The sequence below is a fragment of the Haematobia irritans genome, chromosome 1 (genome assembly GCF_050003625.1).
Source record: "Haematobia irritans isolate KBUSLIRL chromosome 1, ASM5000362v1, whole genome shotgun sequence".
NCBI lineage: Eukaryota > Metazoa > Arthropoda > Insecta > Diptera > Muscidae > Haematobia > Haematobia irritans.
In genome coordinates, this window is record NC_134397.1 from 276866470 (window position 1) to 276888658 (window position 22189).

The 22189-nt window shown below is 33.2% G+C and overlaps 1 protein-coding gene across 1 annotated transcript in view; it reads right to left on the bottom strand.

The window, feature by feature from the left end:
• beat-VI (Immunoglobulin domain-containing protein beaten path VI) overlaps positions 1-22189 on the bottom strand; it is a 142911-nt gene that overhangs the window by 66177 nt on the left and 54545 nt on the right. The gene's annotated exons all lie outside the window — the stretch shown is intronic.

Sequence of the window (22189 nt, forward strand, 5' to 3'; positions counted from 1 at the left end):
TATTTTTTGGGGTAAAATCAACTTGACTTTAATAGTTCAGAAAAATTCATTAAAATTAATGAAATTGTCTTTACATTTGCTGTCTTTTTGCAACTTGACTACAAAGCAAAAAATCGTTCAAAAATAGGACATGTTTATCAACACTTTATTTTAAAGAGGTTTTTTACTTGAAACATAAATAGCATAATTTCTACTGTGAGACCTATCATAGTTTATCTTCATGGTAACAATTTTTTGAGATTTTTTTTTTAAATTTTTTTTTGGGCAGCAAATAAATCAATGACTTCTTCAGTCGGCACATTTATATGGCGATGAACCGACATTAATGCCAATCCATTGAGTCTACTCTTGCTAGTCGAATTTCTAAGATACGTCTTTAATCTCTTCATTGTTGAAAATGAACGTTCGGAAGAGCACATAGTAACTGCAGGGATGGAAAATGCAGTACTATAGTACTTTTTTCAATACTTTTTCACCCCGGTCAGTACCATAATACCCCCGCGAAGGATTTAGTACCTTTTGTGTAGACATTTTTGAGTCGATATCAGATTTATGGTACAATAGCTTTGACAAAATATTTTAATATTTTGAGAAAGTCTTTATCAACCTTATTTGCTAATAGCCTTTTACAAATATGGCAAAACAGACATGTTCATGTGGGAAGAAAATCTCGATTTTGTAAAGGACATAGTCAAAAACAGGATTTTATTGAACTTCAAGAATGTTTTAGTCGAAAAAAGAATGAGATTCTATATTATCGATTTTTTATTTTGGTAGAAAATGTTGTCAAAATTTTATTTCTATATAGAAATTTTGCAAAATTTTAATTTTATAGAAAATTTTGTCAAAATTTTATTTCAATTGAAAATTTTGTAAACATTTTATTTCTATAGAAAAAATTTTGCAAAATTTTTTTTCTGTAGATTTTTTTTTGCAAAATTTTATTTCTATAGAAAATTTTTGCAAAATTTTATTTATATAGAAAATTGTGTCAAAATTTTATTTTCTTTAAAATTCAGTCTCTTGACAATAATCTTCGAGTGAAATACCTTTTTTGTACTTCCTTAAAATTGTATTTTCCATCCCTGAGTAACTGGCAAAGTGACCAAAGTTTTTAAAAGAATATGCACGTTTGGAAATATCTCTTTATTGCACTCTCCAAGTGCTTCCATCGCTGAATTAGGCATGTTCTTTTCGCAGTTTTGCGCCATTTCATTTACACATGTGTGTTTGGCTGTTTCGTTGTTGTTGCTATGGCCAAACAAAGCGAGTCATGTTCATAAAAAGAACAACAAACGCACATAAAACGCAGAAAGACATTTTCCAAAAATGAAATTTGTGGTGCGAGAACAAAAACAATTTGTTTTTTCGACCGTCGTTTAACGGGCTTTTCAACTAGTATTCTATGATTTATGCAAGTTTTATAGGTAAGCGTTTTTCAAAATAAAACCTTCAGCTTTTCTTCAACATCTTCGATAAGATTTTTCTATGCAGCTAAAAATATATATTTATTTATATAAAAACATTCATTCATTTCGGGGGGGGTTTGATCCCCCTCATCCCCCCCCCCTGAATACGGCCTTGATTGTTAGTAAAGCAGAATAAAAAATTTCCCTATTTTTTTTTATCAAAACTTGATAAACTGGACCTTAAAGGAATTTTGTCCTTACTTGTAGAATATTATTCTTTAAAAAAATTCCATGGAACTGAAGTACAATTTTCATGAAAAATTGGAAACAAATATTCGAGAAAAGGAAATTTGTTGGTGATTGAATAAATTGAAAACCTCAAAAAATAACTCTAGAATATTCCAATTCTTTAATTCTTAGAAAAACAAAATTGATATTTGAAACCAGTGTATAGAACCTAATGATTGTTCACAATATATCCGCCAAAGAAATGGCAGCATGGCCACACAACAAAGCCATTTCTCTTCCTGTGCACAGCTGCTCCATCATTTCATATCTGCAGGCAATGACTGAATGTTTCAAAAAATTTCCAATGATTTTCCTCTGCCTCCTGTGTTTTTTTTTTTTTTGTTTTTTTTTCTTTCTTTTCATTTGGTTGTTATCTCATAAAAGCCTAAACGTATCGCTTCATTGTTTTCAGATTTTGTTTGGTGTACGAATAACGATTTTTTGGCCTCGACAATGCATGGGAATGATGATGGTAGATGGCAATGGGAGGATGTTTATGTCTTATCTTTTGAATATATAAGTGTTTATTGATTAAAGGATCCGGAAACGCCCTTAACGACTACACATATGACGATGACGACACAAAAACAAGAAAACGGATCTCATTTGCGTGTACGTGTGTGTATGTAAGAGAATGTGTTCTTCGACAAGGCAATAAAAACACATTTAAAGAGATTTGAAATGTTATAATATTCTGTTTTGTTTTTGTTACTGTTGTTCACCCTGCCACATTTTCTTAGGAGCATATTCAAATGGATTTTTGATTAAGTCTCATTTATACCCACTCTGGTAAATTGGGTTGGTTCATTTATCAATCACAAAGACCCCACCAAAAGGAAATGGAAATGTCATATGGGGTTTCCTCAAATTTCTGAAGTGAAGAGTGGATGTTACCTCCCCAGATGTCAAAAACGCCCCAAATAGTTTCCTTGGCTTTAGATGTCAAGATACTCCTTGGGATCATTAAAGCCTTCCATAACATAGACCACAGACAATAATCTTTTAATTGAGCTGAAGACAACCACAAAGTTTGCCCCGAAATTAGGGAGTGATTTGTGGGTGTTAAGACAGAGCCTTAAGGAAACATAAACAGCTCAGGAACTTGTAACTCGTAAGCTTGATCATTACCATGTTGGTTTCTTTTTATTGAAGTTAAATCGAGTAGAAAGTATCTAAAGATACAAAGCAATTTATTTAAATTATTTGGTTTTTATCAAAATGCAGAAAAATATAGAAAACTTAATTGATAGGTATTTAAATTAAGAGCCAGTATTAATAGTCTGTAAATAAACTTAAATTATATTTTGGGGAAAACGAAAGAGAGAATGAAAAGCTAATAGTATACAAGACGACAAAATAATACTTTTTAGAAACGTAACTCAAAAAAGGGAAATTGGGACGAGCTGAATGTTATTAACCCTCCACTATGGATCGTATAAAAGAAATTCTCTTTAAGAAAATTTTAAAACCTAAATTCATGTACAGCGTGGAGACTAGAACGTAAATACTCATTTTCAAGTGGATCGGCTAAAAACGGGGACAGTTTTTAAGATCGATTTGCATAGCAGGCTATAGCTTATATTATATCGAAATCGGCCAATTAATATATACTTTCTAGAGATTAACTAAAAAATTCCCACACCGAACTTTTGAAGTAGCTGGAATATGGTAAAAACACCTTTAAGATGTTCATTAAATTTTTTTTAGGTTGAGAAATAATCCTTCCTATGTAGAGGACCATGTGTACACCCAGGGAAGGAATATGATCATCTCAAACATGTTTCAAGAGCAAAATATTATTTTTGGATGGTGACCATGTAACATTTTTATCGCAACCATGTTATTTTCTGCGAAATTATGTATCTGTTTTCGGAAAACATGTTATGTTTTGCGAGAAAACAAAATTTTTGCGATAAACATGGTCACCATCCAAAAATAACATTTTGCTCTTGAAACATGATTGAGGTGATCATATTTCTTCTCTGTGTGTAGCGAAGTGTTTAGGACCTATATTTACGAAAGGATAATTTTCATGGCCATCAACATTACTGTGCTGTCACCATTTCTTGATGTAGTGTACAACCCATTATACTATCTCAGCTAACACATTTTATTTATATTTATGATTATTTAGAAATTTAATTAAATTGAAAACATTTTTAAATCCAAGCAATTTGAGATATTTCTATTTACAAAGGCCCTATTTTATTTGTTTAACATAAAAAAATGCCATAGAGTCCTAGGACTCTAAATACAAAATTCTCTTGAAAGTTCAATAACAAACGAGAAAAAGAACATTCCTTCAGACAATGGAATATTTATTGATGGCCCTGTGATTGTTTGGACATGAATGAAATCATTTATAACACTTAAATGCACAAATGGAGACAAAGATTGACAGCATCAAGCTGATGAAGAAAAATAAAATATACTTCAATTATTTGTGATTGTGATAGTAGAGTAACGAACAACTGAAATGACAGAAAAAAAAATTTTTCAGGAAAAAAAAAACACCCATGAAAAGTTTGTACATCATTTTAATGGCTTCTTGTCTTAAATTAGCTTGAAATGTTGAGTGAATGGCCTAAGAAAGACAAACGTTTCAGACTTAAACAAACAAATGGTAATTGAATGCTGACCCCTGGTTCACGTTTATGAAGTAGGTTCGAAGATGATTAATAAAAAAGAAAGTAAACGTAAATGGGAAGGGATCATCTGTGATAAACGATAGTCTTACCACATCTTCATAGTAAATGAGTTTTTAAACCTTTGCAAGCACAATTGAATCCATACTAGATTTTCGACTAAAAATGTTTTTCTTTAGTGCAACAATGAAAATGTAAAAAAAACATCTCAAAGAAAAACAAGTAAATACGGCCAGGCCGAATCTTATGTACCCTCCCCCATGGATTGCGTAGAAACTTCTACGAACGACTGTCATCCACAATCGAATTACTTGGGTTGTGATATCTTAAATCGTTTTTTAAATTGTCAGTTGTCAGTTAGTGCATACGTGGTATATATTAGACAAAAAAGGTATGTGTAGGTAAGTCTACAAATAATTACGAATCGATATGGACTTTTTGCACCGTACGTAGAGAGCCATAATTGAAATATGGGGGCTATATACAATTACGAACTTGATATGGACCAATTTTTGTGTGATTGAGGATCGATTTATCTGAGAGCTATAAATAACAATAGACCGATATGGCCCTAGTTAGGCATGGTTGTTAACGGTCATATACTAGCACAATGTAGCAAATTTCAACTGACTCTGATGAAATTTGCTCCTCTAAGTGGCTCAAAAACCAAATATCGGGATCGGTTTATAAGGGGCCTTTATATAATTATGGATTGATATGGACCACTTTTGGCATGGTTGTTAAATATCATATACTACCACCACGTACCAACTTTCAACCAGATCGGATGAATTTTGCTTCTCCATAAGGCACCGGAGGTCAAAACTGGGGATCGGTTTATATGGGGGCTATATTTAATAATGGACTGATATTAAACAATTCTTGCATGGTTGTTGGATACCATATACTAACATCACATACAAAATTTCAACCGAATCGGATGAATTTTGTTCTTCCAAGGGGCTCCGGAGGTCAAATCTGGGGATCGGTTTATATGGGGGCTATATATAATTGTGGACCGATTTCGACCAATTTTTGCAGGGGTGTTTGAGGCCATATATTAACACCACGTACCAAATTTCAACTGAATGAGATGAATTTTGGTCTTCCAAGAGACAACAAATCTGGTGATCGGTTTGTATGGGGGCTATATATAATTATGCACCGATTTCGACCAATTTTTGCATAGTTGTTAGAGACCATATACTAAAACCATGTACCAAATTTCAGCCGGATCGGATGAAATTTGCTTCCTTTAGAGGCTCCGCAAGCTAAGTCGGGGGATCGGTTTATATGGAGGCTATATAAATTTATGGACTGATGTGAACCAATGTTTGCATGGTTGTTAAAGACCATATACTAACACCATGTACCAAATTTCAGCCGGATCGGATGAAATTTGCTTCTCTTAGAGGCTCCGCAAACGAAATTTGGGGGTCCGTCTATATGGGGGCTATACGTAAAAGTGGACCGATATGGCCCATTTGCAATACTATCCGATCTACATCAATAACAACTAATTGTACTAAGTTTCAAGTCGATAGCTTGCTTCCACCACGACTCAGAATATATGTACTTTATGGGGTCTTGGAGCAATATTGCGATGTGTTACAAACGGAATGACAAAGTTAATATACCCCCCATCCTATGGTGGAGGGTATAAAAATTTAACAAACGAACAATCTTTGCCACGCGTTTTTAATTTTTTGCGTACAGTCCACACAGTGTTATAAAAGTATGTTTTTCATATAACACAACACAACGAGAGAATCAAAAGAGAGCAATTTTTGTGAAACTGCTTGTATGTTGTTTCGGAAAACTGTTTTGCGAGCTCATATGTTATGTTTTGGCTATGCTCTTGGCATGTTAATAAGGCTCCGCCAAAAATTTTATATGCTTAAGTCTAAATATTATTTAATTTGAATATTAAATTGCGTATTTAGAGTAAAGAGAATAGACATTGCCTTGTTTTTGCCTTGAGAGCAGACACTTAAGTATGTGGAACATATGCTAGAGAAGCAAGTTTTTTTTTGAGGATATACATATGATTGAACTACATTTAAACTGTAACCAATATTACTGAAATTTTGCTTGTCTTTGAGAAGTTTTTTCGCTGTATAAAATTTTATTAAAATTTTTTATTAATTTTTAACGGTTAAAATATTTGAATATTGTATGCATAATTTATCTTTATTTACTTCGTAAAATAGTACATAGCGTGGTTAATTACTAAATCTATTCTTTAAATTATTCGTACTTAACCTTCTAATGCCCCAATTTTTTTGCCAGCTGATTAAATATTTAATGGTAACGTCACAAAAGCAAGAAAATGGAAAAAGAAAATATATGCGGTAAAATTCAGTATATACTGCAAAGCCTCTTGAACAGATTGTACTAAGTTTTCTTTTTATTTTACCCATTTTTGTTGTCTTAACGTGTGTTTTACTAAAAGCTTCCTGATTTTACGAAGCCCGCCTAAAGGCGGGATTGGGCATTAGAGAGTTGTACTCTCTTTGTATAAAACAGCCTAGTGGGATAGTTGCACAGTATATCATGATCAATGTTCATCATATTTTGAATCTTAGCCATAATACATTCACTTATCCCCCAATTTAAATGGACTTAACAACATTGCAATGTTCTGTCTAATCCAATAATTTGAAGATAATGTCATGCATTTTCAAGCAGAACTTTCAAGTGATATTGAAGAATTATTAAAATTTATTCTAATGTTCTATAAATTATTTAACAATATGCATTTGAGATGTTTGTATAAATAATGAAGTTTGCAAACGCATAGCAAACTATGTAAATATAATTAAAGCGACTAAAAGCTTTTAATAACACAAAGAAAATTGAAATGAATCTTAACGAGAATGCAAAAGATTGGAGATGTCTTGGAATAGCAAAAACGATGGGAAATGAGAAACAAAAACAGAATCTTTATGCCTAAATATGATTTTCTACTTTACTAAAGCCAAAGAGGCCAATAATAGAACATTTAAACTAACGAAAATCTTAAGCCTAAACGGAATATTAAACAATTAAAACAATGCCAGCCAGTCGGCCAATACTGTGTTGTAAGCTAGGACGTTTTTCTCGAAATTGTACATTTGATTGTTCCAAAAAGTTGCAATAGTACTCCGAATTTATTGTTTTACCCTTTTGCAGATAGTCAATCAATACAATACCTTTGAAGTCCCAAAAAACCGTTGCCATAACCTTACCAGCCGATTGAATTGTTTTTGCCTTCTTTGGGGCACTTCCTCCAGCTTCAGTCTATTGTTAGGATTGTTCTTTTGTCTCTGGAGTATAGTGGTGGATCCATGTCTTATCAACAGTTATAAAACGACGCTTAAAATCTATTTTATTTCGCTTAAAACGATCCAAACAAGCTTGAGAAATGTACATTCTTATGAGTTTTTGATCGACTGTTAACAATTTGAGGCACCCATCTTGCAGAAAGCTTTTTCATCTGTAGTTCTTCATGCAAAATTAAATGGACTCGATCATTTTATATGTCCATGATATTAGCAATTTCACGCACTCTTATTCGTCGATAATTTAATACCATATCATGCACTTTGGCTACAATTTGTGTTGTTGTTGCTGGTTTTGGACGTCCACTACGTGGTTCATCTTGAATGCTTGTACAACCACGTTTAAATTCAGCATTATCATTCATTATGAATTTCTTGTCCCGACAAACCTTTTTTATGTAAATATTTAATGACAGCACTCATTTCTAATTTTTCCATTGTAAAAAAATTGCGGATGCGTCTTTTTTGAACACCTTTTTCTATATGAAGGAGTTGTCAGATCGAAACAAAATTAAACATGTGTTCATAACAGAGATGGAAATTTCCAAAACACTTAACTTTTTTCTGTTTATACCGCGCTTTTTGTGCTAGGCTAAGAAGTTTCCGAACTGAACTCGAGTCTTGAACTCGAGTCTGAAATTAAACATTTAAGGTGTCGTTAAAAAGTTTTTAAAGAACTTTTATAGCACATCAAATTAAAAATAAATAAATTATGATTTTTGTGAAAATTAGGTAAATAAGATAAATACGACTATCGTCTCCGCAAAATTCATTACAATATTATTACTGTTAGTTTTCTTTTCTCTTCGTATCTCAGTTTATATAAAAAATAAAAAGAAAACTATTTCTTTCGTTCTCATTCAATCTTACTCTAATTAAACTTTTTATTTAACCCTTCCAAAGGAATTGCTGTTCCCATTCATTTTTCTCAATAAACCATTGTCACATTACTAAAATCTCCAATTTTAAAAACAGACGATGATTAATAGTGGCCATATCGACAGAATCGCCAAAAGAAGGGAAAAATAAACCAAGGAAAAGTTTTTCTATAAGAAAATAGTACGCAAAAGTTTAACCGGAATCTAAGAAGCTTAACTTCCTCTTTTTCCACTTCTAGGGTAAATAGAAAGAGAGAGAGAGACAGGGATTTTCCCATGTGTGTGAGAGTGTGTTTGGGTGCGTTGGATATGAATGGCCACCCGATTATTCCTTTCGACAACAAATGAAGCATAAAAATAGTTTTCTTTTCTTTAGATATTCTTTAGTTTTTTTCTTTTTCTAAATGTAAGAACTCGGTAAAGAATCCTTTTGATAAGACCCCCCCCCCCCCCCCCCCCCCCCCCAAAATGAAGCGTTATCCAACCAATACGCTTGTATGTCTGTGTGTTTGCCCTTATTGCTCAAACGAGAGGACATTCATTGTAAACTCCTTCGAACATTAATCCAAAATAGATCGTTTCTTCGATTTCTTTTGCTGTTTATTACCAATGACTGACCAGTATCGGAATGAGAATGAATTGGGGGCCATAAGGTTGAAAATGGATACGAGAAAAGTTTCGACTTGGCAAACAGTAATATTTCATGAGTGCATTCGGTCGACCGGTTCGGTCATTGAAATGTTTGTATGTGACTAAAATAAATCCATTGCGTGTCCTTTGTCCTCTTCGGTGTTATGTAGAGGTAGTGTATGGAAGAAGTTAGTATTCTGAAGAGTTTTTTTTATATTTTCTTCGTTTTTTGTCTATAGATGGTCTATAGGAATGGGAGTACTTGAATTCAGCAGCAAAAAAAAAATCGACGACTTGTTCGTTTTTAATATCAAAGAGTTGGTTATTGCTTTGTCGAACGTGTTCAATATATAAAGCGTACTTTGATAAGTATTCAATTATGTTATTACAGCTCCTATTGTTATCGGAAATGTGCTGCGCAAAAAGGAGACTTGTATAAATGGTCAAGCGAATCGAATTAAAAATGAAAATTAAGGAAAATAAAAGCAAAGTTATGATTGATAAGGTAGAAAGGAAAAAAATTTGAGGAAATTATTCTGGCATTGTGGGAGAATAGATATTTCCAACAGATGGATTTCAGAAGGCAGTAGATTCCTACCAGTGTAGAGTGGTGCTGGGAATAAGATAACCATCGTTCGGCGATGGCTGTCTAGAGAGACTAGATCGGTGCTATCCCAGACTAAGGGGCAAATAGAAGCTTCCTTGAGTGTTATGCACATCTGTTTTCGATTTGTTCATACAAATTAACTTTTCTTAGGCGATATCGAACGGGCTGTTGGAAACGATACATTTTATTCTGTGGCTTCCAATTCTATGCTTAGAACTTAGTTAAGTAGCTACTTACCAACCATATGGTATTTCCGCCAAACTTAGATTATAATACCAAACACATCAATATATGCTTATTCACTTTGCAGTACCAAATTTCGAAGAGATTTCTTCATTTTATTCCCTATTTTTCACATTTTCGGATCACATTTTTTCTTCTCTTCATTTCTTCCGTTGCCTCTCACTAATTTTGTGCATGATACTCACCATTCGTTATGATTGGTTTCTGTAGCCACGCCCTCAAACAATCGCCTCTGTAACATATACTTCCAAACACATTCGGCTTCAACATATTTTCAGGATTGGTCCAAACAAAATATTGTTTGTATTGTTCAAGTTTATTATGTTTCATCTTAGGCATACACTGGTAGAAAAAAACTTTTAATTAAATTTTCTTTGTGTGTATATATTTTTAAGGCGCCAATTCCTCCTTCCAAAACACATATATGTTTATAGGCAATTTCTAAATGAATATAAGTTTTTATCCACACATATTATATTTAAAAAAATGTTATGTACCAAACATAATATGTTCTAATATATTAACATATACATATGTCGCAAACATGTTATACTAGTTTATGAATATCACATTCTTGCATTTAAAACTAATATGCTAAAAATTTGAGTTTCAAAGATATAATTTTTACAGCTAAACATGTGAAAATATATTTAGCCACAGAATACACGCCGAGAAGGAATATGACCACTTCAAAGATGTTTCCAGAGCAAAATGTTATTTTTGGGCGGTGAACATGTAAAAAAATTGTCGCAACATATAAAAAAATGTCGCAACCATATTATGTTTTCGAAAATTATGTACCTGTATCTAAAAAAAAAAAACATTTTTGCGACAAAATTGTTCCATGTTCACCGCTCAAAACTAACATTTTGCTCGTGAAACATGTTTGAAGTGATCATATTCCTTTTCTGCGTATATTTATGGCTACACAATAAAGGACTGAATTTATACGATGTTCGATAAAAACTATCTCCAATAATCTATCGAAATTTCTTCCAAGGGAATAACCCATACATACATATGGTCGTTTTACCATCCTTTCCATTATAGAACAAAATTTTAGTTATGTTGGATATAATCACAACTATATTTACCACTCATTCCAACTTTATCACCCCTAATGAGTGGTATTCACAAAAGCACACCTTTTTGCGGGTTGAAGATAGTGGCAGCAACACTGCAACTTCAAACTTTTGCACATGGCGTCAAAAAACTTTTGAATTTTATTGACCACTTTTTTGTTACGATTTTAACGACATCTTTGGGTTTCCTCACACACCCCAAAACATTGCATGTATTCGTATGTGTGTATGTGTGCTTATGTTCATTGGATGTCGTTGCTTTTGTTGCTACAGTATAATGACTTGGCGGTGATAATTTATGGCAACCACTGTTTGTGGTGGTCCCTGCTGATAATGATCGTAAAAACAAATTTTTTAGTTTATTTTAACAACTTTAGCAACTTGGAAACCATTCTGTCAAAGTTTTAAGAATGTCCTAAATTGGGATATTTTCGATAAACAAAGTATTTCACATGAGATATTCCTATGAAATGTGTGTCATATATGTGTTGGTTTTCGGAGAACTGTGATAATTAATTTAAAACTTGTATCAATTGTTTTCATGTAGGTATTGTTTGAGATAAGTATGCGAGAAAGACGTTTTAGGTTATCGTCAATATTTAGTAAATAGAATTTTAAGCGAGTACCTTGACTAAGCACGAAATAAAGATGTAAAGATATATCTTCGACATAGATATCCTTACACAGACGGATTCCTTCATCATGCGCTGTGAGAAGTTTCCACAAATTAATTTTGACAAAGTATCAAAAGCTGGAAATTATCGCTTACTATGTCACAATGTCGTTACTTCGAAATCACAAACAGTGAACAATGAAAAGAGTCCTGTTGTAAATAAAGTTATATTAATGTTGCATTTTTTTATATTAAGTTCGAGCAAATTATTGACGATTCCCACAAGATGTGAAACCACTTAGAACTACTCAGCACTATAACTGAGATAGAACCCATGCATCCAAGGCGGTCATGCTCACTACACCCTCAGAAAAATCGCTTCTGTAACATATACCCAAACTTCAAGCATATATATTTTCAGGATTGATCCAAACAAAATATTGTTTGTAATATTCAAACATATTACGTTTCATCTTAGGGCATACACTGGTAGTAAACAATTTTAATGAAATTTTCTTTGTGTGGATATATTTTTAAGGCGCCAATTGGTTACTTCCATTATTTTACTTGCAGCATACTCTCTAGGTCTCTCTTTCTAAACACTTATATGTGTATATGCTATTTCCAAATTAATATATGTTTGCATCTAAGCATATTATATTTACAAACATTTTATGTCCCAAACATAATATGTTCTAACATATTAACGTATATGTCCCAAACTTGTTATGCTAGTTTATGAACATTATATGCATGCACTTAAAAATATTGTGTTAAAAAATTTGTGTATAAATAAAACCTCCAGCGAAATACCATTTGGATAATGTTTGGTCATGTTCTATTTACGCCTACCGAAAAAATCGATTAACGATTAATTCACGCTTTGGCTTTTGGTGAGCGTAATTCAGGTGACCCACAAAAGTCAACATTGAATGATAAAAGTACGAAAATTCACTACCCTCTATTGGCAGACTGGCATTTGAAGTTGGACAAGGCGCTAAACAGGATACATTTCATAAGATCGCTTGTACCCTGAATGAAATTTTGGTTAATAGAAAATGCATATGCGGAGTCACCGTGGTGCAATGGTTAGCATGCCCGCCTTACACACAAAGGGTCGTGTATTCAATCCCTGTATCGACCAAACACCAAAAAAGTGAGTGTTTTAAAACATCTCCGAGTGGTCCCACTTCAATGTGAAACGCCGTTCGCAATAGCATCTAAGAAGGAAGTATTTTGTCATTGAGTAACACATGGCATTGTTGAGCATTCATCACTAAGACAGAAGTTCGCCACAACCCTACCCGAAAGAATTTTCTTCGTAAAAAGAACGAACAATTGCCCATGAGGTTTTTGACGATACCACTATACGCGGAAATTTCTAAAAATATTTTGCCTGTACATGGTTTGTATAGATATCAGTTGTTGCTATATATTTATAAGACTTAGAAAAATATCGGCTATTCTACGTTAAAGTTTTCCAGGAATCAATCTGCTTTTAACACTAGAAACAGAAAATCTTTAAGGGTAGTGAGGTATAGATTGGAAATTACGAAACAGAGAATTGAGTTCGTTGGTACTTCCCTATTTAATGCGATATATTAGCATGCATCTAATATATCGCTGTTTAAGACCAAACTTAAGAAATATTTGCTTGAAAATGTTGAGATACTTCTAGCTTAAATTACATTCAAGATTTATGGTTTATGGTATGGATTTATTTTTGTAATTTTTTTTTTATTTTTGTTTTTCTTTCTTTTTGATTTTTTAATTTCGTACTTATATTTTTAAAATTATAATATATTAAAAACATTTATCTTTGTCACACATTTTCCAACTTGCCTCAAAAATGCCTTACGGCGCTGAGGCCTTAACATTATTGTAAAGTTTTTAATAGAATAATAAATTATATTAATAAAAAAAAAGTAGGAAATTCGTCATTGTTTTACAACCAAAGAAAGTTTTCATTAAAAGTACGAAATCGTTCGTTCTTTTTACGAAGAAAAGTTCCTCCAAATTTTTTGTAGTTTGTAAGAAACAACTTCGTACTTTTTATGAAACAATTTCGTTCCTTTTATGAAATTGTTTCGTAGTTGTTATGAAAATTGCTCATACTTTTTATGAAATTGTTACGAACTTTTAATGAGACAATTTCGTACTTTTTATGAAAAACTTTTAGAAAAAAATGTTATAGTCGAAAGTGCATTTGATTGTAGTAACAAGTTTGAAAAATATTGTAACTATTTTACATCTGAAGTTTCTGAATAATTTTTAGTTTGGTTGCTTCACTTTTATTCATAGCATGTTGTCACCCAAATGAGAAGTAGCGTAGACACGCATTAAAAATATTGAATAAAGCAATAGACTCAAGCATATTATCAAAGACAATTTATGTAGCGAACGGAAATTTTACAACTTCAATGAAACTTCTTCGTTATTTCAAAGAAAATGTCTCGTAATTTTTGTGAAGAAATGTTAACGCAGAATGTTTCGTAAAATATTCATAAATTCGTAAAAACTTTTTCACAAAAATCATGAAATTTGGAGAAAGTTTCGTTAAAAGTACGAACTTTTTACGAAGAAAAGTTAATGTAGAAAATTTCGTAGACGTTTCGTATATTCGTAAAATGTTCTTCGTAAAATTTACGAAAATGAATGAAAACTTTGTTGTTTCAATGAAGAATTCCAGATGAATAGTTAATGAAGAATGTTTCGTAAAATTAACGGAGAGAATTTTTTCGGTGTACAAGAAATGGATGAACCTCAGCCCCGGTATAAGTTTAGACCCTGTGTGTATGAACCTGTCGCAATTCTGGGAAAAACACATGGAAGGGATAACTTTAACAAAGATTTGTCATTGGTGGTGTAAAATTATACCGAACGGCTCGTCCTGAGACAAGTTAGTGGGGCTACACCATAGATAGTTCGTTGTCTTTTTTGAGCATTCAAATCGCACAAAAAAGGATTTTTTTTTTGAATATGTTAAACAATATATTATTCTGATATATGTATTTTAGTAAATTTACAATTCATTAATAGTCTCTGAGCTATGTGTTTGCAAAATTATTATACCAATTTGATACGGATTGATTGTGTGTGGAAAATTAAAAATTTGGACAAAACCTACAATAATTATTATTAAATTTTTTGATGATATAAATAAAATTGGCGGCTCGACCGTAGAGAATGGACTAATATTTAAAGTGACCTAAAAAACGGCTGCCACAGTATTAACTTAACCTAATACGAATACGGATTAAATCTTTACAAGTCTGTACGTACTATGACAATTATTGACTACGCCCTCAAAAAAATCGCTTCTATAACATATACTCCCAAACACATTCTGCTTCAAACATATATATTTTCAGCGTTGGCCCAAATTATTTTTAACAAAATTTTCTTTGTGTGAATATGCAGCATACTCTCTCGGTCTCTCTTTCTAAACACATACATGTTTATAGGAAATATCTAAATTAAAATATGATCATTTAGTCGGTTTTGATAGTTTTTTTGTGTTATTTGTATTTTTATTATATATTTTTCATTTTATTTATTATATTAGGTTTACTATGCTGCAAGTTGTAGAACAACTAGAGCTAACATACCAAAGGAATATTAGTGACATCTTCTCTAAAACCGAAGCTAGTGCTTAAAACTTTGTGAATGCTCCCCGTGCTATCGCTTTTCTAAACCTAATTCCATATGTAGTATTACGTGCCAAAAGAATAATACAATGCTCATGGCAAGAAACACGAAATCAACAAAAGTTGAAGTAAATAATAGTTGGTCCTCTAGAGTTTTGAATTAAAGTGGCATTTAAGCAAATAGACAAGGTTGTGGTTATACACTCGGCACCACACAAACCCATCCATATGCCGTGTCATGGTATAGTTTGGTTTTTACTTCGAAAGTTACATTGTTGCCCAGTCACATACATCTCAGCCAGGCAATTCTAGTCCATGAAGAGATTTGTTATGGTGTAACAAATAATCAGACTGTAGATCATAAAAAGTTTCTTTTGTTTTTCCCATTTTTCCTGATGTTTACATTGATTTATGGGGCAGTTTGTTTTGCCTGTATAATATTTTTTCTATGGCTGTTCTTTTTTTTTAGTTGCTGGGAGATGAAGGTGGATTGGATTTATTTGTTCATAAACAGTGTATATGATGTCAAACCAAGATATTCGATATATTTGTAAAATGCTAGTGTAGAGATTTCTTCTAAGACAAAAGTTTTACGATAGGACCACTAAATTTAATGGCATCAAAATTTGTGGTGATAAATTGTTAGGCTTACATGGTTTCGCTTTTTGGTTGTAATTTACATCTCAAGGAGAGTCCTAATATTCCAAAACAAAATCCCATATCAATATCAATCTACAAACACTTATCAAATAAGTCAACGATTTATAGCAGCACTATTCACCCCAACCTTTTTACTGATTTCCATTTCAAAATAATCCCTTCAGCTAAAGAACTTTTGAACTTGTCACAGATTGGATACTGAACTTGGGGGCGGGGGCGACGAGGGTAATTCACTTTAAATTGTTCCATCATGATGTAAACACATCAAAATATCTTTTACACTTATTTGTATAACATCGCATGTTTGATGGACGCTTGTTGTCAGCATTCCAATTTGAATAAAACCAACTCTGTAAGGGAATGTCATAACAAGTGCCCTCACTTTATTCAAAGCAAAGAGCTTTTTCTCTCCACCTGAGTGAACATCAAAGATGAAAATCTTTGTCAAATGTTTGTTGAACTACTTTAGATCTCTGCGATAGGATTTAAATTGTTTACCCTCGGTCCCAGGGACCACACAGCTACCATAGTTTTGGCTGGAGGCCAGTTGTTTTGATTCACTTTTCATGTTTTAATTTATTTATTTTGTTTACACCCGTTTTGTGATGGTGATGATGAGAAGCAGGATGATGAAATGATGACAACCACTAGGATGCCGCTGATGATGGTGGTGTAGATGACCTGCATTCGGTGATGCTTTTCACCTCTTCAAGTTGAAATATTTCCGTAGGACTTCCCTTTTCAAGCTGTCGGTCGGTCATTCATTCATTTGGGATTTTCCATCACACCCATTCACAAAGTGGTATCACCACTAGAGGCAAAGGTATTTTTCACTTTCTGTATTTAGATGTGGTTGTCTATTCAACTCTCTCTCCCCACTCTCTCTCTCTCTCTATATGGGAGGGTGTTTTGTGTTTATTAATGTATTTTTGATGAGTTCTCTAAACAAGTGCAAATCTCTGACATGGTTTAGAGCCAAAAATTCAGATTTTGCAAACTGACAGTACAACTCTATCATACGCAAAATGAAAAAAAAAACATTAAAAAGGATATTATTTTGCGGTATTTACACTCTGCAAAAGCAGGAAATAGAATTTAGAATGAAAAGTTTATGCGATAAATTGTTTTTTTTAATATTATTTATTTCAATAAAAAATAGTTGACACTGTATATGTTCATGTATTATATGTGTATATCATTCCTAGTTTGAAATTATAAAATGATTAAGGGGCGCTCGACTATAGCATATTGTATAATGAAGGTATAATAATTAACATTTATCAAAGGCAAATGAATGACACAAATAATGAAATGAAAACTCTTGATAAATTTCACCAAATATTTCCGTTTTAGCCATCAGCGCTTTTTTCGAGTCACCTTTAATATCCTCCAACAATCCGAAACATATACTTCGGAGCGGTCTCATAAGTTTTGAGAATGGCCAGAATCCATACGACATTGTTTGCATTTTTAACGAAATGTTCATGAAGAGATGGTGAAAAGTGCATTAATGGCCATTTGGTAGACACAATCATTAATAAATTTCCAATAATGACCTTGAAATGAAATTTGGATCAGATGTCACTAATAGTCTTGCCAACTTGAAACAAGTTGTGTTACGAAAAAGTCTAGTTTATTATTGATTTGTTATGGCTAACTTTATTTTTTTTTGTTTGAAAATCGGTTTGGTTATGTCATTTTTATACCCTCCACCATAGGATGGGGGTATATTAACTTTGTCATTCCGTTTGTAACACATCGAAATATTGCTCTAAGACCCCATAAAGTATATATATTCTGGGTCGTGGTGAAATTCTGAGTCGATCTAAGCATGTCCGTCCGTCCGTCCGTCCGTCCGTCCGTCTGTCCGTCTGTCCGGCTGTCCGTCCGTCTGTGGAAATCACGCTAACTTCCGAACGAAACAAGCTATCGACTTGAAACTTGGCACAAGTAGTTGTTATTGATGTAGGTCGGATGGTATTGAAAATCGGCCATATCGGACCACGTTTACGTATAGCCCCCATATAAACCGATCCCCAAATTTGGCTTGGGGAGCCTCCCGGAGCAGCAAAATTCATCCGATCCGGTTGAAATTTGGTACCTGATGTTAGTATACGGCCTCTAACAACCATGCAAAAATTGGTCCATATCGGTCCATAATTATATATAGCTCCCATATAAACCGATCCCCATATTTGACCTCCGGAGCCTCTTGGAGGAGCAAAATACACCCGATCCGGTTGAAATTTAGTACGTGGTCTTAGTATACGGTCTCTAACACCCATGCAAAAATTGGTTCATGTCGGTCCATAATTATATATAGCCCCCATATAAACCGATCCCCAGATTTGACCTCCGGAGCCTCTTGGAGGTGAAAAATTCATCCGATCCGGTTGAAATGTGGTACCTGATGTTAGTATACGGTCTCTAACAACCATGCAAAAATTGGTCCATATCGGTCCATAATTATATATAGCCCCCATATAAACCGATCCCCAGATTTGAACTCCGGAGCCTCTTGGAGGAGCAAAATTCATCCGATCCAATTGAAATTTAGTACGTGGTGTTAGTATATAGTCTCTAACAACCATGCAAAAATTGGTCCATATCGGTTCATAATTATATATAGCTCCCATATAAACCGATCCCCAGATTTGACCTCAGGAGCCTCTTGGAGGAGCGAAATTCATCCGATCCAGTTGAAATTTGGTACATGGTGTTAGTATATGGTATCTAACAACCATGCAAAAATTGGTCCATATCAGTCCATAATTATATATAGCAAGAGTCATCCGATGCGGTTGAAATTTGGTACATTTTGTCAATATATGGCCTCTAACAGCCATGTAAAAATTGGTCAATATCGGTCTTTAGTTATATATAGCCGATGACTTATTACACAAAAATTAGTCCATATCGCCAAAAATAATCTACCAAAACTTTATTCCCATAGAAAATTTTGTCAAATTTTATTACTATAGAAAGTTGTGTCAAAATTTCATTTCTATAGAAAGTTTTGTCAAACGTTTATTTCTATAGAAATGTTTGTCAAAATTTTATTTCCATAGAAAGTTTTGTCAAAATTTTATTTTTATAGAAAATTTTGTAAAAAATTTATTTCTGTACAAAATTTTGTCAACATTTTATTTCTATACAAAATTTTGTCAACATTTGACTTCCATAGACAATTTTGTCAACATTTTATTTCTATAGAAAATTTTGTCAAGTTTTTATTTCTATAGAAAATTTTGTCAACATTTTATTTCTATAGAAAATTTTGTCAAGTTTTCATTTCTATAGAAAATTTTGTCAAACTATATTATATACGTATTTAATCGGCCTTTTTTTGTTTAATATATACCCCGTATGGGCTAACTTACAATTTAGAAGACAGTGTTAAAAAGTTTTGCGATACCTTGCCATCGGCAAGTGTTATCGCAACCCAAGTAATTCGATTGTGGATGACAGCCTTTAGTAGAAGTTCCTACGCAATCCATGGTAGAGGGTACATAAGATTCGGCCTGGCCGAACTTACGGCCGTATATACTTGTTACTTTTTCAAGTAAAGGGTGATTCTTTTGAGGTTAGGATTTTCATGCATTAGTATTTGACAGATCACGTGGGATTTCAGACATGGTGTCAAAGAGAAAGATGCTCAGTATGCTTTGACATTTCATCATGAATAGACTTACTAACGAGCAACGCTTGCAAATCATTGAATGGGCCCTAGAAAAGTTGGCAGAAAATCCGCTTTTTTATCGACAAATTTTGTTCAGCGATGAGGCTCATTTCTGGTTGAATGGCTACGTAAATAAGCAAAATTGCCGCATTTGGAGTGAAGAGCAACCAGAAGCCGTTCAAGAACTGCCCATGCATCCCGAAAAATGCACTGTTTGGTGTGGTTTGTACGCTGGTGGAATCATTGGACCGTATTTTTTCAAAGATGCTGTTGGAAGCAACGTTACGGTGAATGGCGATCGCTATCGTTCGATGCTAACAAACTTTTTGTTGCCAAAAATGGAAGAACTGAACTTGGTTGACATGTGGTTTCAACAAGATGGCGCTACATGCCACACAGCTCGCGATTCTTTGGCCATTTTGAGGGAAAACTTCGGAGAACAATTCATCTCAAGAAATGGACCGGTAAGTTGGCCACCAAGATCATGCGATTTGACGCCTTTAGACTATTTTTTGTGGGGCTACGTCAAGTCTAAAGTCTACAGAAATAAGCCAGCAACTATTCCAGCTTTGGAAGACAACATTTCCGAAGAAATTCGGGCTATTCCGGCCGAAATGCTCGAAAAAGTTGCCCAAAATTGGACTTTCCGAATGGACCACCTAAGACGCAGCCGCGGTCAACATTTAAATGAAATTATCTTCAAAAAGTAAATGTCATGGACCAATCTAACGTTTCAAATAAAGAACCGATGAGATTTTGCAAATTTTATGCGTTTTTTTTTTTTAAAAAGTTATCAAGCTCTTAACAAATCACCCTTTATAACCCAAACCATTACATATTTTTAACATATTTTTAATTAACGAAGTATGGTGATATTGAAATTTTGGTTTGAGCAGTTATTGGTTGATTGGTTGAGCATTGTTTTTGTATTCGCCTATTGTTATCATTGTATGGAGAACACAGTTTGAGAAGTATTGAGTTCAGCTAATGACACTAGTATGAAGGTATTTTGTAGAAGTGAACTATGGCAATAAATACAATGAAGAATTGGGGGAGTGCAATCACGAGTTTCATATTTTTTTATACAATACTAAAATTATTGGATATGTAAACATACGAGTATTGCCTAAATCTGAATAGTGATGTAACTTTCATTAACCAACTTTTATTTTAATACATTAATTTTTACATTTACTGCATTAATTTTCACATCATAATGGGATATCTTGCAGACGCAGTGGGGAATATACGATTGTTAGGAATATAAAGCAAACTATTAAGCACCACAGACAAATTTCTAGAAATGCTGCCAATATTACTGAGGATTTAAACCACCGTTGACAAAAATGCATCTCGAGATGATAATCTTAGCACCACGGGCATCATTAATAATTATTTTCGGGATTATTTGTTTGGCTTAAGGTCATGGACTAATGAAAAATGCTGGTGTTAATGTTCTTCATTACTTTTTATTGAAATATTGCTGTTCTCGGATATTTCGATACACCATCGGTGATCATCTTCAGCGAGATATTATCTATAAATTGTAATAATTTAAATATTTTACAATATTAACTTTAACAATGTTTTTGAAACAAAAATATAACATTAATTGTATTTACATTTTACAAAGTAATAGACTTTCTCCTTACAATGCTCATGTCTAACTTATTTATTATATTAATTGTGTTTGTGATTTTGTATTAGATTTCAGTAAATCTGTGCACAGTGGTCTGTGTCGGCTTTGAAGTTCATGCGTTCCTCAGGGGGAGTATTTATTATATGTAGCATCTCCAATGTATATCTCCTCCTAGTATTCTCTTCCATCGTCAGTATTTCAACATTTTTGAAGTTTGGTATGTGTCCTGTGGTTTTGCAATGTGCTGCAAGTGCCGTTTTTCGATCTAAGGGCTTGTCTTTCATCTTTTGGTCGGATTTGTGGGCAGAAAGTCTTGTTTTTAATTGGGTTTTAGTGGTGCCAACATAAGCCATCGGACATGGATTGTTTTCGTCCCCATCGCATTTTATTTTATATACTACATTTGATTTGTCTTCCGTTTTTATCGTAGTCTTAGAATGAAAAACATTAACACCAGCATTTTTCATTAGTCCATGACCTCAAGCCAAACAAATAATCCCAAAATTGTAAAATTCCAAAGGTCAACTAACAAACCTTAAAATAATTATTTTCTACAATATTTATATTATTCTATTCATAGTTCTTTTTTGTCTCTAGTCCGATAGCCTCTAGTTGCTAGTGCTCGTATAAATAAGTTTATTATAATTTGTAATTATAATAAATTAAGTAATACATAAATAAATCAAATCTTTTTAATCTCTGTGTATTTTCCTGTCATCCTTACTTGTATCTTGTATTGCGATTTCATCCCTGGAATGTCTTGGAGAGACATTTTTGTACACAGAAGTCCATTGTTAAACTGAAAGCTAAACTTAACATATTTTTAATGCAAAATAATTGTATGGGTTT